The sequence below is a fragment of the Peromyscus californicus genome, unplaced genomic scaffold (genome assembly GCF_007827085.1).
Source record: "Peromyscus californicus insignis strain IS unplaced genomic scaffold, ASM782708v3 Scaffold_12__1_contigs__length_115047231, whole genome shotgun sequence".
NCBI classification, from domain to species: Eukaryota; Metazoa; Chordata; class Mammalia; order Rodentia; family Cricetidae; genus Peromyscus; species Peromyscus californicus.
In genome coordinates, this window is record NW_026294413.1 from 72,709,954 (window position 1) to 72,718,095 (window position 8,142).

Here is an 8,142-nt window from a genome sequence, read left to right on the forward strand (position 1 = left end):
AGCTGGCCTAGAACTCATTATATAGACCAGGTTGGTCTTCAACTCAGAGACCCACCTGCCTCCACCTCCTGAATGCTGGGATTAAAGACGTGGACTGCTATGCCTGGATCGCCATGCCTGGCACTACTGGGGTTTTAAAACAAGAAATTCTGTGATAATGTTTGTGTTTAAGAACAATGAAGTTGGCTGGAGAGATGGCTCAGAGGTTTAAGAGCACTGGCTGCTGTTCCAGAGGTCCTGGGTTCAATTCCCAGCTCCCTCATGGCAGCTCAAAACTGTAACTCTAGTTCCAGATCACATAGATTGTACATGTGGTCAAAACACCAACATACATAAAAAAAAAAAAACCAAAAACAAAACCCAAACCAAACCAAACCAAAGAACAACGAAGTTGATAGCATAGACCACTTCTTTTTTCTCTTTTTAAAAAAATACATTTTACTGGGCAGTGATAGGTGCGTGCCTTTAATCCCAGCACCCCAGAGGCAGAGGCAGAGGCAGGTGGATCTTTGGAGTTCAAGGCCTAGCCTGGACTACACAGAGAAACCCTGTCTCAAAAAAAGAACCAAAAGAAAAAAAAAGGCTTTAACATAGGACTATTTGACTATTTTGTTTTGTATGTATGTGTGTGAGTGTGCATGTGTGTATGTATGTGGTATGTGTGCACATGTGTTTAGAAGCTACTGGAAGGTGTCAGCTATCACACTCTTCACCTTATCCTTGAGCAAGCACAAATGATACTCCTGTCTCTACCCCTACAACATTGGAGTTTCCTGAGTCTGTGTGGCCATAGCTGGCTTTCTTTGTGGGTGCTGGGATTTTTATTTACTTAAATTTATTTTTTATTTAAATTTAAAAATAAGATTCATTTTACATACCAACCACAGATTCTCCTCTCATCCCTTTTCCTGATCCCCTCCCAACCTCCCCTCCCTCCTCCCCCTTATCCCTCCCAGTTTCCACCCCCCCCCCCCAACACCCCCATCCCCTCCTCCAAAAGGGTAAGGCCTCCCATGGAGAGTCAGAAAAGCCTGGTACATTTACTTGAGGCAGGACCAAGCCCCTCTCCCCTGTATCAAGGGTGGGCAAGGTGTCCCACCATACATAGGTAATGGGCTCTAGAAAGCCAGTTCATGGGTGCTGGGGATTTGAACTCAGGTTGTATTGTAATGCTTAAGACACAAGCACTATCAACCCACAGAGCCCTTGCTGCAGCTCATAGCCCGCTTCTGAGTCAGCAGCAGAGTAATTAGAACAACAGGCAGGAGTGTTGGCTATAGAATCAGAGTGCCTGGGATCAAATTCAGCTCACGTGCAAACGCTATCCCAGTGTCCTGGACTGTGTGTTGAGCACATGATGACTCGTTTAATCTCACAGTAGACCTACAAGGTAAGTAGCATCCTATTTTTTATAGATGTGGACATGAAATTTCATAGTAATCGACAGATTCTCTCCTTGATCAAGCTGTGGTGAGGCTTCTCCAAGCTCCTTTTGCAGCCTTGTCTTGTAAAACTTTAATAAAGCCGGGCGGTGGCGGCGCACGCCTTTAATCCCAGCACTCGGGAGGCAGAGCCAGGCGGATCTCTGTGAGTTCGAGGCCAGCCTGGACTACCAAGTGAGTTCCAGGAAAGGCGCAAAGCTACACAGAGAAACCCTGTCTTGAAAAACCAAAAAAAAAAAAAAACCAAAAAAAAAAACTTTAATAAAAGACTAACACATTATTTAATTTATTCTTTGTATTTGTTTTTTAAACTTTTATTTTGACTTATTTATTTAGATTTATTATTTTGTGTGTATGGGTGTTTTGTGCCACATGCATGTCTGATGCCCAAGGAGGTGGTAAGCTTCCATGTGGGTACTGGGAATTGAAACTGGGCCTTTTGTGAGAACAAGTGTTCTTAACCACTGAGCCAGCTCTCTAGCCCTGTATTCGTATTTCAAATTTGCACACAAGTAGTGTGTTCCGTCATGACAATCTCATGTAGACTTTCTTTCCACTGGGCCTTTCCTCCCACTTTACTCTATCACTCTCCCCTCTGATCCTTCCCGTTCTCCTTTGGGTCCCCTTCTTCATCACACCACTTCTTTCATGTCGTATCTTTCCTTCATTTAATTATGTGCATGTATGTATATCTGAGCGTGGGTATGTGTCAGTGAGTGTGGGCGCCTGTGAAGGCCAGTGGTGGAGCCCCTTGGAACTGGAGTTACAGGTACTTGTAATCTGCCTCATGTGGGTGCTGGGAGCCAAATTGGTGTTCTCTATGACAGTGCTCTGGTCCTCTGCAAGAGCAGCAAGTGCTTCTAACCACTGAACCATCTCTTCACCTGCCATATCACATGTATTCTGTCTCTCTCTCCTCCCCATTCAGATTCCTCTTTTTTTTTTTTTTTCTTTCTGGAGCTGAGGACCGAACCTAGGGCCTTGTGCTTGCTAGGCAAGTGCTCTACCAATGAGCTAAATCCCCCAACCCCCCCTTTTTAAAAATTAATTAACTAATTAATTAATTTTGTATACAGTATGCCCATGTGTCAGAAGAGGGCACCAGATCTCACTATTGATGGTTGTGAACCACCATGTGGTTGCTGGGAATTGAACTCAGGACCTCTGGAAGAGCAGTCAGTGCTCTTAACCTCTGAGTCATCTCTCCAGCCCAGATTCCTCTTTTCTTGCAGTTCCTTTTCTAGTATTGATACCTACATTCATATTCTGCCCCCCCTCATATGCACGTGACATAAAAAACAGGATCTGCTTGTAAAGAAAGAATGGTATCTGCTGTTCACTAGTCTCCTTGAAAGTCCTGCTGAGACAACTCGACTGCAGCAGGAGTCTGCTTATCTGCCCTAAGGCTTCCTGTCACCCAGCCTCTTGGAGGGGAAGGGCCTAATTTGTTAAGTGCCAGTTAATCGTGGGCCAGCTTTCTTCCTGTTGTTCATACTCACTTTTCTCTTTGGGTATTCCCTCATTCTTCCTGTAAGACTTCATTGCTGCTGGGCAAGCTGAAGTTTAAAATGGTTGAGTCATGCTGCAACAGCACATTACTTAATATAAATAAATCCTAGCTACTTTAACTAGCGTACTGTGTGTTTAATACAAGAAAACCCCACAGGGACTGGGGATGTAGGTCAATGGTAGTGTAATCACTTGGTGAATGTGAAGGCCTGGGTTCAAACCCCATCAACTGCAAAAAACTAAAGCAGAAGTCAGGCTTCAGATCCTGGCTTTACTGCTTATTAGAGTACAAACAGATAATACTCATCATAAACAAAACGAGAAGCAGGGCTGGTTAAGAGCATAGACTGCTCTTGCAGAAGACGAGAGTTTGGTTCTTAGCAGCATGTCAGATGGCTCACATCTACCTGTGACTCCAGCTCCAGGGCATCTGACTCCCTCTTCTGGCCTCCACAGCATAGGCATGCACATACGCATTAACATGCATTCACATATAAATAAAAAGAAATTTTAAAAAACTGGAGAAAGTTTTAGCTATGGGGGAAAGGATTGTGGTACTAGTTAGACAAGAAATGCTGAGCTAGTGTGCTAAGAATGGAAAGGAAGGACATGAGGTGTTCAGGAGACAAAATCAGGGGCTAGAGAGATGGCTCAGCCATTTTAGGCTAGGCTCACAACCAAAAATATAGGAGATAAAATCAGTATATCTGATGGCAGACTTAGTGTTGAAAAATCGTCTGAGGTGGCATCCCAGGTTTCTAGCTTGGATGACAGACAGTATGTGATGGTAGCTGCTAATACAGTAGAGTGGTCACTCGAGATTTTGATGTCTGTCCATTCCCTTGGAACTCCAATAACTAATCACCTGCTTTCCTCCTTTGGGCTGTGGGTCTTTTGAAGATATTCTCATCTTTGATTCATAGTTCCTGGGTGACTATATGACAGAAGTTCTCAAATTTACATGGAACGAGTGACAAACATCTCTATCATCATAAGCTGGAGTTTTCTTTGTGGCTATCCTAGCTGGCATTTGGCAATTTGACACAAACCTAGGTGCATCATTGAGAAAATGCCTCCATAAGATTGTGCTGTAGGCAAGTCTTTAGGGGCATTTTCTTGACTAATGATTGATGTGAGAGGACCTAGCTCACTGGGGATGGCGCCAACCCTGGACCTGTGGTCCTGGATGGCATAAGAAAGCAGGCTGAACAAGTTAAGGGAGCAAGCCAGTAAGCAATGTTCCTCCATGGCTTCTACCTCAGTTCCTGCCTCAGGTTCCTGCCCTGAGTTTCTACCCTGACTTCCCTCATTAACGGAGTTGACCTGAGAGTTGTGAATTGAAATAAACCCTTTCCTCTGCACATTGCTTTTGGCTATTGTGTTCACCACAGCAATAGAAAACTAAGACCATGGCTAATCATCTTCATCAATTATCATATGTGCATTTACTTGAAAGAGGAAGCAGAAGCTTGCCAAAGTATGGACTACTTATCTCTCCCCATCCTCATTGCTTTTTTTTTCTGTTCAGGGAGTCGGTACTGATGCAATTGTGAGTCACTGCCCCTCAGTGCTGTGGGATCCAATGCACTTTTAATTGGGAGTTGCTATAATCACTTTTCTCGCTTCTCTCTCATTTCCTTCTCTAATTAGTTCTCAGGGGTCCCCTACTCCTGTGCCAAGCAAGCAGAGCTGCTGCAGGGAGCTCCGGACCTGTGCCTGGGGACCCTGGGTTCTTCTGATACCACTCGCTGCATTAAGTTTCTTTTCTAATTTGTTGAAACAACTTTGTCTTTGGATTGGGCCTGGGAGAAGAGGATTCTCCTTTGGGCGTTGTTTGCCGAGGCAGCTTGAACGCTGCCAAGCTCTTCTAGGCATTGCCAACTACTGTATTCTGCATTATGCTTCTGTTCTTGTTAGCGGAGAGGGGAGGAAGTATCTGGTTGAGGTGTTCAACACGAGCCTGTTGGATGATGGGAGAGATGAATAGGTGAGAAGGCAAATCACCGAACCTTGGCATTGTGGTCCATCTATTGCTTCTGTTAGCAAAGACCTTGTGAGAAACTTGACTGACTTCGGTTTGCCATTGCCCAAAGCAGAGTGAATATGAGTTTTGAAGCTTTAGCCCATGATTTGGTTATATTAAAATATTTTTGATATAGACTTTGTGTTTTAGAGCAAGTTTAGAGTCACAGCAACACTGAATGAAAGTAGAGCATTCCCGTGTATCCACTTCCCTGCTGAATTCCCAGCCTCTCCAATTGGCATCTCACACTGGAGTGGAGCATTTTAAAAAATACTGACACAGCTTACAGTCTGTAATTTACACCCTTCGTGAATAACTTGTGGGTTTTGTAAATGTGTGCAGAAAGGTGTTACTATTGCAGTTTCGTAACACAGCATCGTTTCACTGTCTAAAATCTTTTGTGTTCTACCTGCTTAGCTGCTTCTCCTTCCTAGTCCCTGACCATTTTATATTCCTATAGAATATAAAGTTGTAGTCACAGAGTACATAACATTTGCTGGTTGACTTCTTGAATTATATTCTTAAAAGACACAAATGTCTACTATGATTTTCTTTCCTCCTCCTCCTCCTTCTTTTTTCTTTCTTTCTTTTTTTGGTTTTTCTGACAGAGTTTCTCTGTGTAGAAGTCCTGGCTGGAACTCACTTTGTAGACCAGGCTGGCCTCAACCTCACGGAGATCCACCTGATGAAGTTTCATCAATGTTCAATGATCATTCTAGATTATCGTTTTTCAACCCATGGGTCAGGACCCCTTTGGGCAGAGGGAGTGAAACAACCCTTTCACAGGGATTGCTTAAGACCATCAGAAAACAGATAATTACAACACAATTCACAACAGCAGAAAAATCACAGTTATAAAGTAGCAACAAAAATAATTTTATGCTGGGCGGTGGTGGCGCACGCCTTTAATCCCAGCACTCGGGAGGCAGAGGCAGGTGGATCTCTCTGAGTTCGAGGCCAGCCTGGTCTACAGAGCTAGATCCAGGAAAGGTGCAAAGCTACACAGAGAAATCCTGTCTCGGAAAACAAAACAAAAACAAAAAATAATTTTATGGCCAGGGGTCACCACAATATGAGAAACTGTATTAAAGGGTTCCAGTGTTAGAAAGGTTGAAAACCACTGTTCTAGAGGGTTGTTGTAGGGAAGGCATAATAAAAGTATAGATTTTAATAGGGTTGTTATTGATCTCTTTAAAGTTGATCCCCTTAGATAGTTTCATGTTTTGGACACAACAAATGTCACATACACAGGTAGGTAATAGATCGACTGTTAAAAAGGCTAAGATAGTCCAAGATAATTTTGGCTTTGAATCTGTAACACTTTAACTCTACACTTACTGGAATCTTCACAACATGGGTGTAGCTTGGAAGTATTATATTCAATGTTAAAATAGCAAACTGTGTGTTAAGTGGGCAAAGTCAGCAGACTGAGGAGATGGGTGCTCTAGTTCACATTAGAAGAGTTTAAATCGCTGCACGTGGTTTAACTAAGATAGGGGCTGAGAAAACACATCAGAAATACCTAATATGCTCTTTACCTTCTGTTTTGTTTTGTGGGTTTTTGAGACAGGATTTCTCTGTGTAGCCCTGGCTGTCCTGGAAGACCAGGTTGGCCTCGAACTCACAGAGATTCACCTGCCTCTGTCTCCCGAGTGCTGGGATTAAAGGCGTGCACCACCGCCACCGCCGCCGCCGCCGCCGAATGCCGCCGCCGCCGCAGCCACCACCACCTGCCCTTTACTTGTATTCTTATCAGAACTAGGAGTAGCAGTTTGATCACTGAAGAATAGCCTAGCAAATTTTAAATATTTTGCAAATACAGCAGAATATAAAGAATATCAAGTGCAGGCTGTAGGGATATTAGTCACATTAAAAAAATTTAATTATTAGTCTAGATGATTGAAGACCATGGCCATGATGAAATTTTATATAATGGGCCAAATTTGCAAATAGATTTAAAGTTTTTCCAGTGAAATAAGACCTATGACCACATGTAATTTGCTCAATGGCAGAACAAGTAAACAGTATTTGGAGAAATCTAATCTCAAGTTTTAAATATCTCATTTACTAAAAGGATAAAGTAAAATCTTTTTTTTTTAAGACCAGTTTTTGTAGCCAGAAGGTTTCTCTGGTCCTGCCTGGCCCTGTGGTCCCACAGCTGCTTATGAAATAATCATTCGGAGGCTTAATATTATTTATAAACTGTATGGCCTATGGCAGGCTTCTTGCTAGCTAGCTTTTTCATCTTAAATTAAGCCATTAATCTAACCTATTAATCTAAATGTTGCCACGTGGCTGTGGTGTTGCTGGTCTGTTGGCATCTTGCTGTTCTGGCAGTAGCTGGCGTCTCTCTTACCCCTGCCTTTCTTCTTCCTGTCTCTCTCTTGGATTTCCTGCCTGGCTATAGCCTGACTCACCATAGGCCAGAGCAATTTCTTTATTAACCAATCATAGCAACACATATTCACAGCATCATACAGAAAGACATCCCACAGCAAGTTTTTATGAACATTACTAAGATTTTGTAAATGTTACCACGAGCAGACCAAAATTTAAGAAAACTTTATTGAAATAGTGAATCAGGCATGAGGTTGATCTGGATGTAGCAGAATCTTGACTTCAGTAGTTATCATTAATTATTATATAATTATTATATATAATCATCATTTACAGTGTTATATCAAAATCATTTTACTTTTCACAGTGTTTATTTATTTGAGACAGGGCCCCACTATGTAGCTGTGGATGGTCTAGAATGCCACTATGTAGACAAGGCTGGCCTCAAACTCATAGAAGCCCATTGGCCTCTGCTTCCTGAGTGTTTAAAGGGTTAAAGGCATGCCACCATGCCTGCCTTATAAAAGCCTTTTAATGTAGAATTATTTTCATTTCTTTAATATTTTAATCAACTATGTACTTTGTATTTTTAGAACTTTTAAAATTTAATGGCTTAATTGTGTATATAAGACTTACAACCAATTATACTTTATAACTTCAAGTCATATTTGAAACACCAGAAAATATCTCAAATATTTAACAATTATAAATATAAGCAGAACACGGTAATTACTTTTATTTTATCTTTACACTTAAAATTATGCTTTATTTTTCACTAAGGGAACTGTTATTGGACTTGGGGGTTACAACCTGTGCTTTAAGCCAGGCCTA